The 26,156-nt window shown below is 37.7% G+C and overlaps 1 long non-coding RNA gene across 1 annotated transcript; it reads right to left on the bottom strand.

Annotated features, from left to right (window-relative positions):
- Positions 1-401: 401 nt before the first annotated feature.
- On the bottom strand, positions 402-2,489 carry LOC137716778 (uncharacterized). The gene is made up of 4 exons (XR_011065742.1): positions 2,145-2,489; positions 1,946-2,039; positions 1,075-1,141; positions 402-557 (listed from the first exon to the last, which is right to left on the bottom strand). It is a non-coding gene; the product is annotated as an uncharacterized lncRNA (long non-coding RNA).
- Between the last annotated feature and the right edge of the window lie 23,667 nt (positions 2,490-26,156).

The raw sequence follows: 26,156 nt of genomic DNA, 5'->3' as shown, positions 1-26,156 counted from the left end.
CCGAGACCATAGGTGTACTAGATTGGCTACTAGACCCGTCCATCCTAAGTCCTAACAAATAAAATAACAATGCACATTAATATATCACAACCACAGTTCAGCATATATCCAAATTCCAATCAATAAATAAAATAAATGGTTCAAAAATCTGAGCATTCAACATAGAAAATTGACATAGTTAATCTAAAATTATACTTAATTAATTTCCCCACATTTCCTCAGTCATGTAATTTTCTCTAGATGAAAATATATAAATTTTACGTTCATTTACTTAAAAACATCAATTGCCGAAAGAATTCCCCTGTATATAAGAAGAAAAATGGAAAAAATAAAAAAAAGGACACATTTGTCGAAAATAATAGGAGGAAAATATATTGGTTCAGTTACACAGCATCAAAACACTTACTAAGACAATTAGAGGAGCTATCACCACAAGTAAATAATATTAAATGCAAGAAACAAGAAACAAAAAAGAATGTAAGAACTTACGTCAATGATTTCCCATTAAAGACAATTGGAGGAGCTATCGCCGCAACAATACAAAATCCAATGTGGAGCTGCCACACGAAAACCGATTAAAATCGGATTGGTAAGTCAAGCAGGTGTATGCTGTCTCAAATCAAGCACTAGGTATCCAACTATATGTTTCATGTTTGTTATCAATGGGAATCCTACTAGATTAATTGTATCTCATATGTATTCTCAATGAAAGTGATGATGTAAAATAGCACGACGAATAAGAAAATATTGTGTTCCCCTTCAAACGATATTCCGACATTGTTTAAAGTTCTACCCCTGCCTATCTTCCACAGAGCTCATCTGTACCTATCCCGTCTCCGGTCACCTAGCAGAGCTAGTTAAGTGAGTGAAAGAATAGAGGAATGAGGGGGAATTTGTCGTTTAGACTTATACTAATTCAACGAAGATTTACAGTACACCAAAGATCATGCATATCCTAAACTCCCACTCCCAAGATTTCCAGCAGAAATTCAAGGATTCTAGCTTAAAAATTACAAAGTGAGTTCATAGCAGCAAACAAACATCTAATACGAGGTTTGGTTCCAAAGAAACAACCTTATTGTCAATGCCTCCGAGAATATTACCGTCCATACTCTTGTTTTAGTTCACCAAATTTTGGAACCTGAAGCAAAACGCAGGCAGTCAAATTATCAATAGACATGCTTCCTCAGATTCATGCTTCAAAACAAAACAGAACTTCCACTAAGAAAATCAAAGTCCATCTAAGTGCACTCCATAGAAATGAAGGTCCCATGTAAAGGCATTCCATCACCATCCCTATAGAAAAGAAAAGTGTTTTTTAGGAAGCACAACCACAACCACCATGTCATGCACCATATAACAATCCCACCCTAGTGACTAAGCAGCACTGTTTCCAAAGGCAGTATGATAGTGAAGGCTGGTGTGATGCTGGAAACTTTTAATTTCTATCGGAGTTATTCCAATACACCTTTAGTGCTATGCCAAAGGCCAAAGTGAGTCCAAATCTCTATTATATTCCTTTCTCTTACTATTTTCCTACATAAGCCTTTGATGCACTAAAATTTCTGTTAGAAAAGAGTTGCGAGAGAGTTATAGTGCCAGTTAGAGACTTAGAGTCCATAGGGTATTACTTGATTCGTCCATAATATAAACAGGGCATAATTTAAACATGTGCCCATCATATGCCAAAGGTCTCATCCATTAGCAGATGAGGATACTTTTAGGATAACAACCAATGCTTGCTCTTTGATATTTGGTTCCCAAAAACGTCATTTCAAAAGTATTTTCTTGTCTTAGCCTAAGATCCATGATATTACAGTCAAGCTATTTTCTCTAAAGTGCCAAAAAATTTATGCTAACATTGCGGCTTCTCTGTAATTTCCAGAGGAACTACAATCTTTTATTTACCTGGAAACTAGAAACAAAGCCATCTTTAAACAATTACCTCATTGCACGATAGAGAGGCCTGTACCAAAGAACATATGAAAGAGGGCATCCCATTAGAGCATAGATCGTTGCAAGCAAAAATATTTTAACACCTGCAGTTTATGAAAGTCATCAGAAGATCCAATTAGCGTGATAGCCAGAGGAGCTAAGTTTACCTACAATCAAGTAATAACCAAATATCATTGAGGAAGACTTACCTCCGCCTCTAGATTGAGAGTTCTGTCTGTGAGGGAAAATTGCCCGAGAGAGAGAGAGATCGCAACTCGCAAGTGTCGCCGTGTCGGAGACGATTCGTGAAGGAATCGTGAAGGAAGGCTGGAGAGTTCTGTCCAGCGATTCGTGTCGGAGACGATTCGTGAAGGAATCGTGAAGGAATCGTGTCGGAGACGATTCGTGAAGGATGCTTTGGCGTGGCGCCGGTGGCTGGGTGTTGATTTGTGAAGCTGGGTGGTGGTGATTCACTGATTTCTGGTGAAGGAAAGCTGGTGGCTCATGGCTGCGTTTCAACTTCAAGCTACGGAAGTGAAAATTGAAATGGGATCTAACCTAAAAACAAATGAACGGCACAGATTAAATCTAAAACAATGAACGGTTGAAATAATTCTCTTATAATTAAAAAATAATATATATATATATATATAATATTTATTTCTATTCGGTATGGGAATACCGAAAAAATGGAGATGTAATACCGAATCCCATACCGAAAATTTCGGTTTGGTTCGGGATGACATACCGAAATTTTCGGGAATTTTGGTTTGGGATTTTTTTGGTTTGGGATCGGGATTTTTTCGGTTTGGTTTGGGATTTTTGGGATTTTTTTCCAGAATAAGTTATTAGCACCTCAAAATATGTTAAATGCATCCTATATTAAATTTAATATTAAAGAACTTATATACCTTAATATGCATTACTCTTTACACAAACGACATTCTATTTGTGTGTATTTTAGTGAAACCAAATTGAGAAATGCTAAGCAAACTCTCTCAAAATTCAATTCAGGACCAAAGAGTCTAGATTTCACACAAAATGTTATTGTTTTCCGTTGCGATTGTGAATAAAAAAAATCTATTATTTTCTTTTCCTTCACTTTGAAGGGCCACGAGTTTTGACCTTGTTGAAGGTGCATTGCATTGTATATGGGTTCTTTGGTTGTCCTTAACTTCAATAACTTCAAAAAGTTCTATGTATATTTGTCTGTGTATTGTATTTGACCTTTATAAACCATTAGGACAAACTAGATTACAAACTACTCCTACTTATTCTATTTTCTTTTATAATCTTTGTCTTCCTTTTCTCTCTTCTTGTGTGCACTCTATCGTGCGCACCATGTGTTCAATAAAATGTCTTAGTTAACAAGTCTTGATAGTCTTCAATATTATTTCATAGTATCTTGCAATTACTCTCGACAAGCCTCTACAAATAATTGTAGTTATAAACATATGTTGGCAAAAGTTTTCGGCATATGTTGGCAAAAATTGACAGGTGCCTATGAGGTGTTTGACGAAATGATCCAATGAAGCTATTTTGGTCGATATCATGACCCCCAAAGTTTGAAAATTTTGACTCCACCACTAATTGTATTGGTCAAATTGCATTAAAAATTAAATCGTTAAAAATGTTGAGGGAAAGCTTAAAAGCAAAATTTTTAGGGTGAGAATTTGGGGTTTGTTGGTTCGGGGAGCAGAATCATTTTTAATCATTGGGGATTTTACATCCTTTCCACCAGAACATGTTCAAAAGCAGCTAAAAGTGAAGGGAGTAAAACTTTGCACTTATGTTAATTTGGCAAACTCAAATCACCCTTTCATACACACAACTAATTATTTTGTCTTTGTTAAATTACCGTGTCACACACATAAGGCTCGTGTGGTGGACCGGATATGATAAGTTAGAGACCAAGTCCAATGTTTGATAGTGTCAAATGTAACTAGGATGAGATTAGATGGGATTAGAAGAGATCCAAAATCAGGTGGGTTATGTAACCAACCTCACACATGGTTACCAATCCCCTCTGCCTGATGTGCGTGTCGTGTTCTTCCTCACCTCTCTATGTCATCACTTCATTCCGTAATCTTCATCTATCTCTCTCCCGATTTCTCTCTCATCACATGTCTCGTCGCGAGTAGCCCCGATATGGTGGGGTGGATTTCGAGCGTCGTGGCGTCGTGGGTGTGAGCTATAGGCGGGTGGGTGTGGGTTGTCGTCGAGAGAGATGGATAGAGAGAAGAGACAGAAATCGGGAGGGAGAGAGAGAGAGAGGTTGACGTTGTAATTTTTTTTTAATTTTATAAGTAAATTAATCCATAACCAGTCCAAATTACTTATATGCACCAAACACTTGACAAAAATCTCATCTTATCCACTCCAATTCAATTCTAACCTATTCTAAATATTAAGTCAAATCCCATCCGGTCCACAAAACAAGCCCTATAGAACATTATGATATCATAATGTGCATACAAGCAGATAAGTATGAACAATATGTTTTATAGATAAGGAGCGAATCAGTATTTTAAAATTCATGTGAAGTCGTGTTTATTTCAAGCAAGTTTTTTCTGCTTTGAGAAAGCACAAATTGCTTTCCAAACTAAAAGAATTATGGAGCTGTCAAGATGGTGGTTGGTGTTGAAAAGGACGTGAATAAAAAGCCTAAAAGGGCGTTGTTGTTGTTAAGTGTAAGTAAGTAGGGAAGAAGGATTATCGATGAAAAAATCATTTTTGTTGTAAAGGTAATTTTAGAAAAACTAAATTTATAGACAAAATTTACAAACTACATGATCATGTCACTAATATATATGAGCATGTTTATCAAGATAATTCAATCATCAACTTACATATTATTTAATTTAGCAAATTTAATTTAGCAAATTTAATTTCACTAACATTGCTATGTAAAAGTAATTATACTGAGGAGAGGACCAAGGTCCAGTGTCGTTCGATGGGGAAACGACATGCAGATAGCAACAGGCTAGCATGTTTGGCTCCCATTGAAGCATGTGCGCCGCATGAAACCATGTCAGACTGACACCTACAACTAGCCGATCGGAGGCTGCTCACTTTGCGCAGGAACTTTTGAGAACTCACATGGCTTGAAGATCTCTAGGTCGCTTGCTCCACTATAATACATTTCATTCGTTTGTCGTCTACTATTTAAGTTGTCAATTGTCGCCGCTTATTTTTTGAACTACTTGGCATTTTTGAACTATTTAAACAAAATTGATGTAATTTTCTTCACTTTACAATGAAATGCATCTTTTATAATCAGTAAAATGGCAATGATGACCATTATGAAATTGAATCGGTTACAAAGAAGACGATATCTAGACGCAGAAAGCTCATAAAGATTTGACAGTATATGACGCACCCCGACCTAAATCGAGGTATGTTGGCCGTCACGTAAGGAAGATGTAGCTATGTGCACAATACGGAAGTGATAGTGATACGAATATCTGGGTAAATAAAAACCAAACTAGCTACTTTACACTAGGTAAGTATATAAGTACGAGTGAAGGTGTTTAAAATAGTAATGCAAGTTCTTAGAGTGTAGGTAACCTAAGTGCAGTCTAGCAAGCTAAGTATTAATTATACAAGACATGAAAGAAATCCCTACATTATTTGAAGTCTGTCAGAACCGCTGTAGAATCCTCGTAAGCCACCTACACAAACTTCTACCTAGAACCTGGAGGGGCGCAAAACAGAAAGTGTGAGTGAGCAAAAACAAAGTTTTTGAAAACATCTTTGTCTTTAGAAACGTAATAACCGCTCATCGTAAAACCCGTATAATTTCCCAGAAAATAATACTACATACGTATATAGAAATCATTCACGAAAGCAATGGAAACCAAGTATATGCCATGTCACTATCTTAGCAATAAATATGTAAGCCAAGTGATGTAAATCAATGTAAAAGTGATATGTCAGCCGGAGTCACCTAATGTGATTTGTACGGTTGAACCTAGTGCTCATCAATCCAGCCGGAGTCACCTAATGTGACATGTATGGCAGTAAACCTGCACATGAGTTGGAATCACCTAATGTGGTCTGTACGACATGCTGGGTGTAAATAGATACGCTCAAGTGCTACGATCACGTGAAGGCTGTGCGAAGTATCGCAAGTAACCTGCGAGTGGGAACCACCTAATGTGGTATGTACAACAGGTTGGCGCCTGCCTTGGATCCAAGGTGAGCATGTGGTGCGGGAGGTGAACGATCACATGAAGTTTAGGCCCTAACCATGGGCGGAGCACTAACACCGGGGTGCAGGACAATGAGCTCTATGTGCATCAAGTCATAATCAACTACCATGCAACCATACCGTCAATATATACTTACCTGAACTTACCTGGGCCTCCGCAACATCATGCAATATTATGTAAAGTTATACTAATGCATATGCTAAAATGTAAAGCACACATGACATGGCATTTTAAATGAAATTCCATTTAAAAAACAGTTTCTAGGAAACGCATATATATATATATATATATATAAACCAAAAGCCCACTCACTGGTATGTAGCAGGGTCGTAACCCCCGAGTCTCGCCTAGCTGCGCTCGTCCTCCGAAAACGTCTCACCTATATGTGAAACAACTATTTTAACGTTAATTTTAAGCACAAACCAAAACCGTGTAACAACTTCTCATACGTTGCTCAATTGGGGTATTTGAATATGCCATCGTGGCCTACGCAACACCACGAGCATCCTCATATTTTTCCGATGCCCCACGCGCTGGCCAAGGCACGACCACACGTGTAGGCACGTGCCTAGCAAACTGACGGATTCCCTAACGACGTTAGGGAATATTCCATTAAATATTAGAATATTCCGTTAAAGTTACCTGATACCGTCAGTATATTCTGTCAAAGTTGATGGAATATCCTCTTTCCTTCTCCGGTGGTTCACCGGATTCTGGCGCCAATCGCTATTGCGTCGTCGGTTTCTGGAAAATTTCAAACCTCAATATCTTCTTCAAATCTCAACCAAAATCTATGAATTTTATATGGATTTGAAGCTCTTAGAGAGTAGAACAAATTCTTACCTATTTGAAGTCCTAAAACCGACGAAAAGTGGTCGGAAAATCTCTGAAAATTTCCAACTAAATTGGAACTTCCTAAACCCGTGTGTTCCAACGTCCAATCCACTCAAAACTTCTTCCAAGTTGTTAGGGAAGGTAGAAGAACACCTTTTTAAGTCTCAAAACCAAGCGAATCCTTCGCAATCATGTCGGAGGAAACTGGATCCCTCGTCGGAGCTCGGGTTTCTTGAGTTCAACACATCTTCCCTTCAAACTAATGGTATGGCTAAACTTGTGAAGTCAAGGGGAGTATAAAAACGTTATCCTTAAGTTTGATCTATGTGTGTGATGGTGTTTGAAAGTTAAAGGGTTCGGTTGTATGGACGAAGGAAAGATCGAGAGAAAAAGGGGGAGGATGAAGGTACGTACGTGTGTGTGGGTGTGTGCATGTGGTCATGGTTAGGCCTAGATAAAAGGATCTTAAGCCCTAATTGGGCTACAATGTTTAGGGCTCAAGAAAATGAGTCCACTGGAAATAAAACCAACCCAATTTCACTTATTCCTTCGTAACATTTTCGTTACGAACCCAATTCGACCCTAACTTGTGTCAACACGCTTGTGACGTCGATAGTCACGTCAGTGAGAAAAGAATTTAAACTATATACGTACATCTATGTCACCAAACCAACGAAGGCATAAACGTCACTTACATACACAGGGATAAAATATATACAATAAATTGGAATAGGTCGTCACAGTATATTTATAGGAATTCAGAAGTGATTTCGCTTCTCTCTCTTTCGTGACTAGGTTACAAAGACGACTAGATTATAACAATGATTCAAGAAATATACTATATGTTCAGGTTTGGCTTTTTTAACTCTAATAATAGTTGCTCTTTTACCCTCAAATTATGTCCAGTGTTACACTCCGTGATCCTTTTTGTTTACTCTGTCAAATATAAACTGGTTCATGATCTTAGGAGCATGATATGAAACATGTTTGGAATTGACGTTTTCTAGCTTCTCCCCAAATTTTAGCTTAGGTGCTCATTTATAAAACATATTAGAGATGCTCAAGGAAGCGCAAAAATTCTAGAGTAGATCACCTCGTAACATGATCAAATGAACTAACGACTGAATGTGTGGCCAAAAATCAAATAATGAATGATCAAACGATCCTTTGCATATATACTATGGTCCGATCCATACTAAAAATACCATAAACAAGTGATAGAGAAAATGATATATGTTGTTGGATAGTCAATAAATACAAAAGCATATATACTATGCTTCTATCCATACTAAAAAATAAAAAACAAGTGATAGAGAAAATGATATATATTGTTAGAAACCTTCAAGGGAAGGATTTTTTTTATTTTTATTTTATTTTTTTAAAATAAAAATAGAGATTAGTTGTGGAGTCCACACCATATGGAACTTTAACGATCCGAACCGTCCATTTCTCAAGTTGCACCTCATAGATCATCCTTACAAAAATATTAGCCAAATCGGAAATGTTTAAAACATCTAATTAGGTTCAAAGAAATTAATGACTACTTTGTTGTATGAAAAACAATGAAATTTTATCTTGATAATTAAAGAGGCAAATAGTTTCGGATTGAAATGAATTTTCGTAAAGATGATCTATGAATTGAGATTTAGAAAATAGATGGTTCAGATCGTTGATGTTTGTTGTGAAGTGAGTCTCACACTTAATCCCCTTTTTTTTGAAAAAAAAAATGAGAATTCCTTTGCATAAAAGGTCTAATATGTTGTTGGATGGTTAATAAATAAAAATTATTGCTTTTAGCTGACAGGGAATTGATTTTTGATACGGTTTTTTATATTATTCAAACCCTTTCACTTGGCTCCATATGGAAAAGGCATGCACGCACAATAAGAGCATGAGCTCCCTCAAAGGAAAGACAAAGGGAGAGCAACTTTTGCCATGGCTAGCTCGGCATTATCAGGAAAAGGTTGAAGACGAAGAAGGACAATATGAACTCGCTTAGTCCTAGCAAAACTGAGTCGTGTTTGTGTTGTTTTTTGTTGTGTTTCTTTCAAGTGTAAAAATAAGGATAGTATAGTGGCACAAGTAAGGGTGTCGAACCATAGGGACTGATTAGACCTCTACAAATTACTAGCTTTATGTGAACTCTAACTAAACAATGAAAACGCAAACTGAATTTAGATTTTTCAATTGAAAGTTTAAATAACTTCAAAATGCAAGAAATATAAAGATAAATGATAGGTTGATTCAGAAATAATGGGAATGGAACTAGGGATACCGATTTCACCATTACAAGTCAATTCCATGAAAATTAAGTCAAAATGCATTCAACTCTCCAATCTGCAAGTAGGGTTCGTTTTACTTATTTATGATCATCCATTTGATGTGTGGTTGTGATCAAGTACTCCTAATATGCAACCTAGTTGTGATGTTCAACTTAGATTAGCAAGTAAGAATCCATTAAGAACAAGAAAACTTCAAAGAACCAAAGAAATTACATAGAAGGATGTATGCATAGCAGTTTCTTTATTCATTCACATGTCTACCAAGATTAAGCATGATGTGTACTATAACCTTGATTAAATAATTCATGAGCAGCCCTAATGGTGATCAAACGTTAAGATTATCAAACAAATTAAACTATAAAACCAGTGAATGAAACAAGAACACAGATTGGTAGTTTGAATACTTTAACTTAATAACATAGAGTAGGTTTGCAAGGCTAAATTGAATTCCCTAGCTTTGAACTTAATTACACAACATGATTACAGAATATATAAATATCAAGAACAACATGAGTGTAACTAATGTTCATAGAAGAAACCCCCTTGAAGCAATTCTGATGTTGAACTTCTCCAAGAACAGTGCGGCTGCGTGGTTTTTTCGGTGGCAGTGGATGGTGAAGGAAAATAGGGTTTTGTTTCTGGAAGAAAGGCCAAAGAGAGAGAAAAGAGACAACTCTGGGCGACCCCCAAGGGGGTCTTGTGAAAAAGTGATCTGAAGCCTTAGTATTCATAGGCTAAATGGGGTTATAGCTGATTGCAAGGTGATCCCAACCATTAAGCCAAAGTTTAGAACATTTTTCCTTATTTGGCTCCTCCAAATCAGGCTAGGTATTCCAATTCCTTTCCCATTCTGCTCCTGGTCTTCTAACAAACCAGATTTGCCTTGGATTCTTTATTTCGGCTTCAAAACAGGCCACTAAACTTGTTTCCACATTTGAATAAGGGTCAACCCCAAAAATAGCATGTTTTCACTTCGTTTGCCTTCAAATTGATCCTAAAGTACATGCTTGCACACTAACACAAAATAAGGTAAAATGCATCCAATTTAACTCAAAAACATCACAAAGAGGCTAGAAATGGATGGTATAAATGCATGAAATATATGAGTTATCATTTTCGTATTAGATTTATTATCTTAACAGGTTGTGTCATGTCAAACTCGTTATTTTAATAGGTTCTTAACGGGTGACTCGATAACGACCTAATTCTTTAACGAGTCATGTCGTTTCTTGTCAAATTAACAAGTCATGCAAGAAATTATCCTGCCTAATATCAAGATCTGACAAATAATATTGTATCAAGTTCTTAACAGATAACCCGATAAAAACCTGACTCGTTAACGTACAAAAATAACTCATTACTTAATATTTTCATGTTAGATGGTTCAAAAAATTGACAGGCCTAAGTTGAGTAGGCTCTCTCCCTCCATTGAGAACAATCATTGCGCAAAAACCCTAATGTGCCCCAAATTGGGTGCAGGCTGCAGAGCTACTTATGATGATCTCTTTATTTCTTTACACTTTTTTGCCAAGGGGAAACTAGTTTTAGAATTTTCTGCTCCATGCCTTCGGTCATTTACTCCCTACTTTCGGCCAATCTACCATGTCCAAGGCCTTTTTACAAGAGGAATGTTAACAACTTTGTCATAGGAATCTTCACCTTTTTTTTTCTTTTTTTTTTTTTTAAATTTTCGTATGATGATTTAAACTGTTTATTTTCAAGATCTATAGTATTAACTACAAAATCGTTTAGCTGTCTAATAATTATTCAAAAAAAAAAAAACTGTATTATTCAGTTAGACAATGAAATTTTGACAATATTATCAAATGGTTAAATAATTTCTAATTTAGTTGAATTTTTAAAATTGATGGTTTCAATCATCACGCACTATTGCAGAATACAAAAGAAAAGGGAAAAGATAGAAGGAAAAATTTAAGTGAGAATGTAACATCCCCTTAAACAGTAAACCATGAAAAAAGTCAAGTTTGTTATAAACTTTGTATTTAAGTTTGATAGTGTAAATCCTAAATTAGATTTGATTCTAGTTATTCTTCCATATTAGGACTTGTATTCCTTGGAGGAGAATGAGTCTTCCCTCCCTTACTTCTATAAATAAAGTCACTGCGTAGAGGGAATAACACATCCTCTACACAACCCTACAAATACATCTCTGTCCACTCTTTCTCTTTGTCATGCCCTCTCTCCTTTGTCAGTTAAATATAGGCCACAACATGTTATCAACACGCTCCTACTGCTGAGCTTAGGAATCTTACGTGGAAGTTTTCTACATCAAACCAGTTCATCAATATCATCACACAATCAGGTTCTTTTAAAACAACAATTTTTATCTCAATATTTTTGTAATTTTGATAGCATGAACATTCACCATAATGCATGACCCAACTTTACGTTTTTCGAATTTTAGATTCCACATAAATTGTGTATGCATTATATCCATAATTGTTGAATTATGTGAATTGATATTGCCATGAATTGTATCAAATATTTGTTCATACATTAAATTATATGTTGCATATGCATGAAATTGAATTAATTTATAATCTGAAAATTAAAAAAAAATTAAAAAAAAAACATAATAAATTCTAAGTTTTTTTTCGAACCCCAATGGCAGTGGCCTGAAGCCGTGCCACCGTCGAACTCTCCCCGAGTTGCAAGACCAAAAGCCAGAGTCACGGGCTCCAGGTTTGAAACCCAGAAAACCCGACACCTTCAATGGCGTCTCCACCATTGCAAATGGGAACAAGTTTTGACTGAGATTCATTCGAATCTCATTGGTTTTTTTTTTTTTCAAAAATTTCGATTTAATTTTTCTAGGGTTTCTAAAACTTTGAGATGTTTTACTCTCCGTTCACCTTTATGGGTCGCTATCAAACCCATAGTTTTCTTTGCCATGATTTTTGTGCCATGAAAGGACCGTCTGCAGCGGTGGCGCCGGTTTTCTTCTCCGGCGAGTTCACCTAGCTTGCGCTGGGATGTCTGGTTCGAAACCCAAGCCCACTTAAGCTGGGCCTGTTCTCGGTAAGCACCAGCCCTTTTTGGGCTTTGGAGCTCCTCTTGGCCCAACACCGGCCTTCTTGGCCATGGTGTTCCCGTGTCTTGCACCACAGAAAAACATAGCCCGCGAGGCTATTACGATTTCAATGCACTACGTTGTATCGGATCCCAGCCTATGTGCTGATGCATCCATGTCTACGAAGCAACAGATCAGAGCCCATTTGGGCCTCTATTTTTGGGCTTGCACCTGCATCCAATTCTTATGATGCTAGGCCTGCTTGCATGTTAAGCCCGTGCCTCCTCAGCCCAGTTTTGGGCTTGGACCTCATGACACCAGTTCACTTAGCCCACCCATGGACTTTGGTCCAAATTTTTAGGCCTTAAAAATAATTGCCTATATTTTTTTAGGCACTTTGGATTTTATAATTTTTCACCCAGACTTTAATTTATGGTCCGAAGTCTAAATTATTAATTCAATTATAATTTTTTCTTGTTGCATATTTTAGGTATATATATTTGTGTTTGTCTGCAAGAACATATGAACCTAAAGTTCATAATTCTTTCAAAGCCTGAAATTTCTAGCAACATGCCTTGTTTGAAAACCTGAAGTTTTTCTTAAAAACATCACCCATGAAAACCCAAAGTTTTTTTCATGTAAATTAAAACTAATACATGTCTATTAGAACCTGTATGTTTTACTCCTATGTGAATGGATTGATTTTTTCTCCATTACACTAACCACATCTTGTCCATTTATTTTTTCATATGAACATGTCGAATTTGAACAAACTCGACTTCATTGCTTTAGATGTCTTTGGAAGAAACTACCTCAGGTGGGTCTAAGATGTGAAGCTCCACCTCACCGTAAAGAATTTGCATCCTGCCATTGAAGATCAGATGAACAACCCGGTTGGTGAAGTTGAGAAAGCCACTGCCATGATCTTCATCCGACGACACATTCATGACGCATTGCAAACCGATTACCTTGCTAAGGAAGATCCACGAGCACTTTAGGTCGCTTTGGCTGATCGCTTTGATCACCAAAAGGACATCTTCTTACTTGAAGCAAGACATAACTAGCAGCATTTGCGCTTCCAAGAGTTTAAGTCTGTGAATGAATATATTTCTAAAGTTTGTCAAATTTGATCATTTCTCAAGTTCTGCAATGAGAACTTAACCGAAAATGATCTCCTGGGGTGATTGATGTGCCTGAAGCATACTACCACACAAACCAATGTCCAAAACACCAACATAGGCATGGTAGGCACGGCCAAAAGCCACCCTGTCAAGGTCAACAGAGCCAAGGCCCATCTAAATGAAGAAACCGAGCCCAGAAGCTCCCTAACCTCACTCCCAAGGGCCCAAACTTCAAGAATAAGGGCCAAGCACCTGAAACCATGGATGCGGACATATGCTACCACTGTGGTTCCAAAGACCATTAGTCCTGTGTTTTCCGTGCTCCCCAGAAGGCTGTAGCTGAATATCATTCTCGTCATAAGAAGATTGAATCAAATTTTATGCAAGTAGATAAACCAAAAAGTACCAAGTCGGAGGTTTCTGACTTTCAGGAGGTTATTACCCCTGTGGACGATTAGAATGTTAGACATAAACTATTTTTAGTTGCATTTAGACCCTTGGGGGCCGAATTCCACATAGTGGCCGAACCCTCCCTTGTTTTTTATTTAAGTTTGAACAATTTTCCCTTATGTTTGGATTATTTGTTGGTGATTTGTTTTTGGATATTAAGTTTTTAATTACCATCTTTGAATACTTTATTTTGAATGGATATTTGTTTTAAGAACTTTTATGCATGTGACCGATTCAATTTAATTTTTATTTCTAGGTATGACTCATGGGAAAGTTAAATATGTGCTGACCCGCCCCTAATTTCCTATGTAATTTCTCCCTGAGTGTGTAAATTGGTAGTTATGCACTTGTCGGAAAAGTGACGTGGACGTGATTATGCAGATTTAATTTATATTTCTCGTTATCGTAATTAAATCGTACTCGACGTTATGAATATGTGGGCGCTAGTTAGGCTCGAATAGAACTTGTAACGAAAAAGTTGCATTTCGTTAAAGTACGTTAATAGAGGGTAGAAATGTACACACGTGTGTGCTAAGTTATCAGTGTTAGAAACACTGTTCTTGATAAGGGTACAAATTTCATGTAATCTGAAAATCCTATCTCTTCTTTTCTTTAAAAATCTGTCCCGATTCCCCATTTCAGTCACCAACCAATCAATAATTTTTCCCTCAATTTCCACCCCACCAATCAAACTCACCCCTCACTTTTAGCACCCGATCATACACCATCACTTTAAATATCTTCTCAACCAATCAGACAAGCTATCAGTCTTTCTCTCTCATCTTCTTCTTATCTCTCTTTCTCACACCTGTACCTCCCTATTCTCTACAACTACAAGGACCTTCATCAAACACTCATAGATCGAACATAAAAATACCACCATCGTGATCCTCTCATCCTCACGAACCCAATCGTACAAATCGATCTTGAAGTGGTTGAGTTTTGACTCGCCAACTCGGAGGGTCCGACTCGGTGGGTTTTGCTCTGAAAAGTTTCAAGTCGAGTTACAAGGTTTTAGGACGTGGGGAAGCTTCTAAACAACTACTTGCAGTCCCTAGGCTAAGTTTGGAGTGAAGACAACGTCGAGAAGCACGGTTTCACGAAGTCGGGTTTTAGGCCGAGACTTGCAAGGCTTCTTTAGGCCATTTTCCATCCACATTCAGGCTTTTGAAAGGTATAATCTTGTTCTTCTCCTCAAGAGCTTCATTTCCATATAAAGTTGGCCAAAAATGGTTAAGAAATAAAGAAGTTATGCAACTTTTAAAATTTTCCAGAAATTGGCCACTTTTTTCACAATCTGGCAAAACCAGACGGCGTTACGAGTATATGGGCGTGAGTTATGCTCGAATAGAACTTGTAATGAAAAAGTTGCATTTCGTTAAAGTACGTTAACAGAGGGTAGAAATGTACACACGTGTGTGCTAAATTATCAGTGTTAGAAACACTGTTCTTGATAAGGGTACAGATTTCATGTAATCTGAAAACCCTATCTCTTCTTTTCTTTAAAAATCTGTCCCGATTCCCCATTTCAGTTACCAACCAATCAATAATTTTTCCCTCAATTTCTTCCCCACCAATCAAACTCTCCCTTCACTTTTAGCACCTAACCAGACACCATCACTTTAAATATCTTCTCAACCAATCAGAGAAGCTATCAGTTTTTCTTTCTCATCTTCTTCCTATCTCTTTGTCTCTCACCCGTACTTCCCTATTCTCTACAACTACAAGGACCTTCATCAAACACTCATAGATCGAACATAAAAATACCACGATCGTGATCCTCTCATCGTCACGAACCCAACCGTACAAATCGATCTTGAAGTGGTTGAGTTTTGACTCACCAACTCGGAAGGTCCGACTCAGTGGGTTTTGCTCCGAAAAGTTTCAAGCTGGTTTACAAGGTTTTAGGATGTGGGGAAGCTTCTACACACCTCCCTGCAGTCCCTAGGCTAAGTTTGGAGTGATGACAACGTCGAGAAGCACGGTTTCAAGAAGTCGAGCTTTAGGCCGAGACTTGCAAGGCTTCTTTAGGCCATTTTCCATCCACTTTTAGGCTTTTGAAAGGTATAATCTTGTTCTTCTGCTCAAGAGCTTCATTTCCATATAAAGTTCGCCAAAAATGGTTGAGAAATAAAGAAGTTATGCAACTTTTAAAATTTTCCAGAAACTGGCCACTTTTTCCACAATCCGGCAAAACCAGACTGTGTTACGAGTATGTGGATGTGAGTTAGGCTCGAATAGAACTTGTAACGAAAAAGTTGCATTTCGTTAAAGTACGTTAACAGAGGGTAGAAATGTACACACGTGTGTGCTAAATTATCAGTGTTAGAAACACTGTTCTTGATATGGGTACAAATTTCATGTAATCTGAAAATCCTATATCTTCTTTTCTTTAAAAATCTGTCTCGATTCCCCATTCCAGTCACCGACCAATCAATAATTTTTCCCCCAATTTCCTCCCCACCAATCAAACTCTCCCCTCACTTTTAGCACCCAATCATACACCATCACTTCAAATATCTTCTCAACCAATCAGAGAAGCTATCAGTCTTTCTCTCTCATCTTCTTCCTCTCTCTCTCTCTCTCACTCGTACCTCCCTATTCACTACAACTACAAGGACCTTCATCAAACACTCATAGATCGAACATAAAAATACTACCATCATGATCCTCTCATCCTCACGAACCCAACCGTACAAATCGATCTTGAAGTGGTTGAGTTTTGACTCGCCAACTGGGAAGGTCCGACTCGGTGGGTTTCACTCCGAAAAGTTTTAAGTCGAGTTAGAAGGTTTTAGGACGTGGGGAAGCTTCTACATAACTCCTTGCAGTCCCTAGGCTAAGTTTGGAGTGAAGACAACGTCGAGAAGCACGGTTTCAAGAAGTCGAGTTTTCGGCCGAGACTTGCAAGGCTTCTTTAGGCCATTTTCAATCCACTTTTAGGCTTTTGAAAGGTATAATCTTGTTCTTCTCCTCAAGAGCTTCATTTCCATATAAAGTTCGCCAAAAATGGTTGAGAAATAAAGAAGTTATGCAACTTTTAAAATTTTCCAGAAACTGGGCACTTTTTCCACAATCCAGCAAAACCACACGATGTTACGAGTATGTGGACGTGAGTTATGCTCGAATAAAACTTGTAACGAAAAAGTTGCATTTCGTTAATGTACGTTAACAGAGGGTAGAAATGTACACACGTGTGTGCTAAATTATCAGTGTTAGAAACACTGTTCTTGATAACGGTACAAATTTCATGTAATCTGAAAACCCTATCTCTTCTTTTCTTTAAAAATCTGTCCCGATTCCCCATTTCAGTTACCAACCAATCAATAATTTTTCCCTCAATTTCCTCCCCACCGATCAAACTATCCCCTCACTTTTAGCACCCAATCAGACACCATCACTTTAAATATCTTCTCAACCAATTGATGCGAAAATAATTAAACACACAAATTAAACCCTCTTTTTGACGATTTGTAGTATAAGTGCAAGTAGGGATCGTTCTGGACCGGGGATTAGGAGGGATTGCAAATCTCTTGGAAACTGACTCAAAAACGTAAAATAAAGTTTAAAACACTAAACTAGACTCAAAGAATGCAAAATTAAAATTTAAAATACTAAGACAAACCAAAAACTCAAAATGCTTTAAAAACACAAACTAAATTGAATTCTAACTAAAATGAACATTAAAGCAAAAGGGGGATTGAGGTTTTTACGAAAATTGAAATAACGAAACAAGTTAATAAACTAGACAGAATGTAAATATGAAGTTTATGGATGAATGCTAGCTAAGGGGTTCATCTCCATACATGTTACACTTGCATACAAGATTGATTCTCAGTTGGTCTTTCGATAAATTATGAAACTCAATGCTCCAAGTTAATTAGGTTCGCTTAAATTAACTTTCAGATTTCCCTAGATTCGTTGGATTGAATGGAATACGCATTACAACCAAATTATTCTTAATCAAAGTCCCTAACTATGGAATACGCATGATAGAGACATTCAACAAAGATCATTAAGTTCAACGGAAATCATAAACATCGACGAGGCATTCGTTACTATGGAATACGCATGAAACTTATGCCAAGAATTCGTTTAACGCGATTGTTTATGAGCAACCTCCACTACTTGTGAATATAAGTTCGTAACGTTTAGGTGAAACTCACTTATATTCTAGCGTCATATTCATGCATGAAAATTAAGCTTGCAATCTCAATGAACATACATAAATAAGTTATCAATCAAACAGTTAAACGAATTGAATCCACAACTTATGAAATTCCAACGAAAGTTAATCAATTCATATTGCAAATATAAACATAGTTTCAAATCACCCCCTAGCTAAAGGGGGGTTATGTGAAGTGTTTTGGAGGGATGGGAAGTGGTTGGATAGTGGCTGCAATGAAGGAGAAAAACTGCACAGAAAATGGGAGTGTTTGTAACTGAAAATGTGTATGGAAGAGTGAATGAATTTTGAGGAGTGTTGGATGCTTATTTATAGGTGAAATGGGGGAACAAAAGAGGGAATATTGCAGCTAGGAGGGGATGAATGATTATGGGTGCATGTGTTTGGAATAATGAAGGGGGAATGTATGTAATAAAACAACTAGGAAAAGTTATGGAAAGCTGGAAATGGGAGTGGGAACTCACGGCATTGTTGGGTTGTTTATGGGAGAATAAATGTATGATAATGGCTAAATAATTAAAGGGAATGAATGGGAGTGACACTAGGTTGGTTATGCATGTGAATGCAAGGAGGAAAGCTGAAAATGCAAGGGAAGCTCACGGCACAATGTTGTTTTGCTTCTTGAAATGCATGTGAATGCATTTGAGTGTAATATGAAAAGAATGACTAATTAATGTATGTAGGGTTGATATGCATGTGAATTAGGTTGGAAAGAGGTGGAAGTGGAATGTTATGCAATGATAATGTCTTGTAAAGATGCTAATAAATAATGCATGTAGGGTTAGCTAGGTTGGCTTTGTTTGGGTGCATGTATGTTAATGGTGGTTTTGCATGTGAATTGATGGATTGTTTTTGATGGAATGGATGGTTCTTTGCATGGCTATAAGGGATAGAATAAGAGAGAATGGGCTAGGCCCTTTGTTTTATGTCCAAAGTGAAAATAAGGCCTTCAAATTCGTCCAAACTTTGGCTCCATGGATAAGCTATCCAATCCATGCCCAAAAAATGCTCCAAATGGCCTCAAAATGCACTTTCTTGCTCCCTAAGCCTTTAGAACCTGAAAACACACAAAAGAAGCATAAAGAACTAAAATAACTAAAGAAACATAACGTAAATGTACGAGAACAAGCCATTTAAGTCGCATGAATATGCTCCTATCAAATACCCCCACACTTAGCTTTTGCTAGTCCTCGAGCAAAACAGAATAAAAACAAATAAACAAAACGACACTAAACACGTAAAACACAACCTAAACCTTCCAACAACCGTCTTAGGGATTTCCAATGCACATGACATGTTAAAAATCATCATTCTCACAGATTTTTAGTCATCTTCACACTTAAGTACATTCTTAATCATAGTCACCATATACTAGTTCACAATTAAGCATTTAAAACCATGTTTTGAATGTAGTAACATGCCTTAGAGAATTTGCTCAATTCCTTACAAGATATGCACTCGATTTTCACTCAGAATTTCTAACTACACACCCTAATCTAGTCATATGTGAGAAGATTGATGTAAACATGAAAACGAACACTCACATATATGTATCATAAAGAGAGCAATTTCTGGAGTTAATAAGCATGTTTAGGTATGATCTCATGAATGGAATGCTACTACTTAGAATGAGAACCAGTGATTCCATAAGCTCATATCAATTCCAAACTCCACATTATTAAACACATAACGATCAAGATAGAAGTCAAAGGGGTGTAACGGGGCTAAAAAGTGTTTGGCTAACAAAGAAAGGTAGAGTACACAAACGTTCTTAAAGCAATAGTGAGCAAAGTATTGAATTAGGCACTTAGAATTCCCTTTAGAACGAAAACTCAACTTTTGAACAAAAAGGGAGAACAAGCTCTTTTTTCTTTCTTTCTTTCTTTTCTTTTCTGTTTTTCTTTTTCATATGTTTTTCACAATTTTTTTTTTTTTTTTCTTTTCTTTTGACTCTCAAAACATACATAAACGCTTAAGAACAAAACATTCTCCCCCACACTCATTTTCTTTCATAATGTACTCAAAAGGAATTCATTTAAGTCATGCTCACTATCATTTAAGAACAAGGGTGTGGACTGTCCTACACTAGGCTCGGTAAGGGGTGAAGTGGTTAGCAAAGAAAATAGGCTAAACGAGGCTCAACGGGGTTAAAACTAATATATACGAAATATGGGAAGTAAGGCTATTTGGCTATGGTGGCAACTACACAACTTCATCTTGATATATGTTATGCAATTCAATGTCATGCTTTGAATGAAACGGATATAAGTTCTAGCATTTAGATCTATCATGATACAATTGCATTCTAAGTAGCAACCAAGCAAGGAATAATGAGATCATACAACAACTTTAGAAAACAAAGAAATCACAGATTATACTCTCCAAAGAACGTTATAGGCTCAAGTCTCTCAGGGTTGTAGCGTTTGTTTGAGTTCCTTCCTTCAAGCATGTTACAAAAACGAATTTTTTTTCTTTTATGATTGCATGTGAAGTCATACATTATAACCATAACCAAGCATATACCAAGAGTAAATCAAACTTTTCTCTATGTTAATAACTCTTTTTAACAGTCATGCAATTACAAACCAAATCCTCATTATTGTGTTGGAAGGTACCCTAAGACACAAACACACAAAAACGACTCAAAACACTCTTTTTAGGTTTTTCAAAACATTTTTTTTTCAAATTTTTATGTGATTTTCGGAGTTATAAAAACAAAACATACTAAAACACTCTAAAACAATTTAAAAACACCTTAAAACAGCAAGGAACAACATTTGAAGTTATGGGTGATAAAATCCCACGAATTTGCATTAGCAACATTAGTTACCCCCCCCCCCCACACTTAAATCAAACATTGTCCTCAATGTTTTAAGCATAGATTCACACAAAGCATAAGTAAATACACAAAAAGCACTTAAACATACTAAACATGGCAGAATGTAATTAACAAAGAGAAGAGTTTAGAGACGCAAATCTGGTTATAGAGTGTAAATTCCATCTTCTCCTTGGTAATTGCATTGAGGCTTGATCTTGATGATTCCACAGGCTTACTCTCGAACTGGTTGCCGCCCATTGTTGATTTTCCTTTGTGCTACTTCTTGAACTGGGCAGCAGGATTCTTTTGGGTCTCCCCTGAAGGTCTGAGCTTGGTCTGAGCTTCCTCCTTTTATCTGTTTCTTTGTTCAATCTTTCCAATTCGTATTGAAGAGGGTTAGAGGATAGCTCAGCATATGCAGTTGTTGCTTGTCTCCACATGCTTCAATGTATCATTTTCACTTGCCTTACTTGCTCCGTTGAAGATGACTACTCGAGAGCAACGCTAGGTAAGCAATCAGGAATAGATTCCAGGCAGTTGGCTTCAGATCGGAAGACTGACTCCAAGTGCCGGCTGATTGCTTCTTTTACTTTGCCATGCGAGTAAGAACAAGGACAAAGAAACAGACAGGGAAAGAGCATGATATGAGATACTTTTGCTTTTGACCTTGATGATATGAGATACCTTTGCTTTTGAAGAAGCGGTGAATGAATCAGCACATGTATTTGTTGTGCTGCTTCCTCCTGGGTCATATGTACTCCAGGCATCTGGTATCATCTTTGGGGAAGAAGAAAGAATTGAGTATTTCGAAAGGCTTTGCTGGGAGTGCGCCCTCAGAGGTGAGAGAGAGTTGGGCATTTTCTTCAGGTTTGCCCTGCCATAAAAGACGAAGGTCGACATATATAGAGATAATAGCAAGTGGTGGTACTTTTTACCTTTGTCGACAAACGTTTTGATCCCGCAACTCCGGCTTTTTGAAATAGTGGCGCCTCTTCGATCTTTGAATTCGCCTCTTCGATTTCTGAGCAGGCGCCCCTTCGATTTCTGAACGACGCCCCTTCGCTTTCTGAACGACACGTGGTAGTGCAGATGCGGCTCCTTTTGACAAAGCTGCACGCGTTTTCTGAAAAGCAGAGAAAGCGTCGCCGAACTTTGCGCTTGTCGGCTAAAGATGTGTAGTTGCGATGATGGCCTCCACGTGTTTTCAGCTTTGTCAGAAATCTTTTGACAAAGTTGAATGCGTCTTCTGAAAAGCCGAGAACGCGTCGCCTAACTTACGCCGGAAAATCCGGCTCTTTGAATCGGTGGACGCGTCGCCTTGGCTTTTTATAGAGTTATCGATCACCGCCAACATACACACTCTGAAGAACTCCCATTCTTGAAAATTGTCTCCGGCCCTTCGAAATTTAACTCCATCCACTCTTTCTCTTTGAACACTTTTGAAAGAAAATGGCAAACTCATCGAACCTTAGCTTAGATTTGAGTCTCAGCAGCGATCCGGTTGCGCCCCGTCAAGGTAATGTATGGCGCCCTTCTTTTTTATCTTCTAACGGTCCTCTTTCAGGTGAAGACTCTGTGATGCAGGACGCCACAACAGCTACAATAGTAGCTAAGAATCTCCTCACTCCGAAGGATAGTAGGCTGCTGTCAGGACGGTCCGATGAGTTGGCCGTTCAAGAGTCCCTCGCACTTAGTGTTCAGTGTGCGAGCTCTGTGTCCAACATGGGCCTACGCCTGCTTGCTCGGTCCCGCCAGGTGGAATCGTTGATGGCAGAGGTGGAAAGACTTAAGCAAGAGATCCAGCAGCTTAAGTACGAGAATAGAAGTTTGCATGTGCTTGCAAATAACTATTCGTCGGGGATGAAAAGGAAGCTTGATGAGCTGCAAGAATCTGAGGGTCGAATTCACAGTGACCGTCAAAGGCTTGCGTCTTATCTCCAGAGGCACCTTTTTCCTGGGTCATCCAGCGCTTGGCCAAGTATTGAGGCCTGGAATGCTCTAGCTCCGATGCCTCCCGCTCCGATGGCTTCCGCTCCGATGCCTCCCGCTTCTATGCCTCCCGCTTCTGCGCCTTCCGCTTCTGCGCCTCGTAGTGGGGCTTCACGCAAACAACCTTTGTGAAGCTCCACCTTTTCTCCATGTTTAGTATCTTTCTTTCTTTTTTTTTTTTCTTTTTTTTTTTTTTTTTTTTTTTTTTTTTTTTTACATAAATAAAATCAAACGGCATGGAATTTATCTTTGAATGGGCGGTGATACTTGAAATGATCCGGTAATAGTTTAAATTCCAGATTGGGTGCCTGAATCATTAACCACATGTTAGTATAAAAGAAAATTGAAATTCGGGGAGGCGGCTTACCTGTGTGCTCCAAAATGAACTCCAGAATAAACACCCCTTCGAAAGTATAGTGGCAAGTATTCCCACCTGTCACGCGGGTGACCCGGGTTCGATCCCCGGCAACGGCGCCAAAATTTGATGCGAAAATAATTAAACACACAAATTAAACCCTCTTTTTGACGATTTGTAGTATAAGTGCAAGTAGGGATCGTTCTGGACCGGGGATTAGGAGGGATTGCAAATCTCTTGGAAACTGACTCAAAAACGTAAAATAAAGTTTAAAACACTAAACTAGACTCAAAGAATGCAAAATTAAAATTTAAAATACTAAGACAAACCAAAAACTCAAAATGCTTTAAAAACACAAACTAAATTGAATTCTAACTAAAATGAACATTAAAGCAAAAGGGGGATTGAGGTTTTTACGAAAATTGAAATAACGAAACAAGTTAATAAACTAGACAGAATGTAAATATGAAGTTTATGGATGAATGCTAGCTAAGGGGTTCATCTCCATACATGTTACACTTGCATACAAGATTGATTCTCAGTTGGTCTTTCGATAAATTATGAAACTCAATGCTCCAAGTTAATTAGGTTCGCTTAAATTAACTTTCAGATTTCCCTAGATTCGTTGGATTGAATGGAATACGCATTACAACCAAATTATTCTTAATCAAAGTCCCTAACTATGGAATACGCATGATAGAGACATTCAACAAAGATCATTAAGTTCAACGGAAATCATAAACATCGACGAGGCATTCGTTACTATGGAATACGCATGAAACTTATGCCAAGAATTCGTTTAACGCGATTGTTTATGAGCAACCTCCACTACTTGTGAATATAAGTTCGTAACGTTTAGGTGAAACTCACTTATATTCTAGCGTCATATTCATGCATGAAAATTAAGCTTGCAATCTCAATGAACATACATAAATAAGTTATCAATCAAACAGTTAAACGAATTGAATCCACAACTTATGAAATTCCAACGAAAGTTAATCAATTCATATTGCAAATATAAACATAGTTTCAAATCACCCCCTAGCTAAAGGGGGGTTATGTGAAGTGTTTTGGAGGGATGGGAAGTGGTTGGATAGTGGCTGCAATGAAGGAGAAAAACTGCACAGAAAATGGGAGTGTTTGTAACTGAAAATGTGTATGGAAGAGTGAATGAATTTTGAGGAGTGTTGGATGCTTATTTATAGGTGAAATGGGGGAACAAAAGAGGGAATATTGCAGCTAGGAGGGGATGAATGATTATGGGTGCATGTGTTTGGAATAATGAAGGGGGAATGTATGTAATAAAACAACTAGGAAAAGTTATGGAAAGCTGGAAATGGGAGTGGGAACTCACGGCATTGTTGGGTTGTTTATGGGAGAATAAATGTATGATAATGGCTAAATAATTAAAGGGAATGAATGGGAGTGACACTAGGTTGGTTATGCATGTGAATGCAAGGAGGAAAGCTGAAAATGCAAGGGAAGCTCACGGCACAATGTTGTTTTGCTTCTTGAAATGCATGTGAATGCATTTGAGTGTAATATGAAAAGAATGACTAATTAATGTATGTAGGGTTGATATGCATGTGAATTAGGTTGGAAAGAGGTGGAAGTGGAATGTTATGCAATGATAATGTCTTGTAAAGATGCTAATAAATAATGCATGTAGGGTTAGCTAGGTTGGCTTTGTTTGGGTGCATGTATGTTAATGGTGGTTTTGCATGTGAATTGATGGATTGTTTTTGATGGAATGGATGGTTCTTTGCATGGCTATAAGGGATAGAATAAGAGAGAATGGGCTAGGCCCTTTGTTTTATGTCCAAAGTGAAAATAAGGCCTTCAAATTCGTCCAAACTTTGGCTCCATGGATAAGCTATCCAATCCATGCCCAAAAAATGCTCCAAATGGCCTCAAAATGCACTTTCTTGCTCCCTAAGCCTTTAGAACCTGAAAACACACAAAAGAAGCATAAAGAACTAAAATAACTAAAGAAACATAACGTAAATGTACGAGAACAAGCCATTTAAGTCGCATGAATATGCTCCTATCACCAATCAGAGAAGCTATCAGTCTTTCTCTCTCATCTTCTTCCTATCTCTCTGTCTCTCATCCGTACCTCTCTATTCTCTACAACTACAAGGACCTTCATCAAGCACTCATAGATCGAACATAAAAATACCACCATCGTGATCCTTTCATCCTCACGAACCCAACCATACAAATCGATCTTGAAGTGGTTGAGGTTTGACTCGCCAACTAGGAAGGTCCGACTCTGTGGGTTTTGCTCCGAAAAGTTTCAAGCTAAGTTACAAGGTTTTAGGATGTGGGGAAGCTTCTACACAACTCCCTGCAGTCCCTAAGCTAAGTTTGGAGTGATGACAACGTCGAGAAACACGGTTTCAAGAAGTCGAGTTTTCGGCCGAGACTTGCAAGGCTTCTTTAGGCCATTTTCCATCCACTTTTAGGCTTTTGAAAGGTATAATCTTGTTCTTCTCCTCAAGAGCTTCATTTCCATATAAGTCCGCCAAAAATGGTTGAGAAATAAAGAAGTTATGCAACTTTTAAAATTTTCCAGAAACCGGCCACTTTTTCCACAATCCGGCAAAACCAGACAGTGTTACGAGTATGTGGGCGTGAGTTATGCTCGAATAGAACTGGTAACGAAAAAGTTGCATTTCGTTAAAGTACGGTAACAGAGGGTAGAAATGTACACACGTGTGTGCTAAATTATCAGTGTTAGAAACACTGTTCTTGATAAGGGTACAAATTTCATGTAATCTGAAAACCCTATCTCTTCTTTTCTTTAAAAATCTGTCCTGATTCCCCATTTCAGTTACCAACCAATCAATAATTTTTCCCTCAATTTCCTCCCCACCAATCAAACTCTCCCCTCACTTTTAGCACCCAATCAGACACCATCATTTTAAATATCTTCTCAACCAAT

Source organism: Pyrus communis, chromosome 15 (genome assembly GCF_963583255.1).
Source record: "Pyrus communis chromosome 15, drPyrComm1.1, whole genome shotgun sequence".
Taxonomy (NCBI): Eukaryota; Viridiplantae; Streptophyta; class Magnoliopsida; order Rosales; family Rosaceae; genus Pyrus; species Pyrus communis.
Note: the sequence above shows the minus strand (reverse complement) of the source record. Positions and strands in the feature narration are given on the sequence as shown.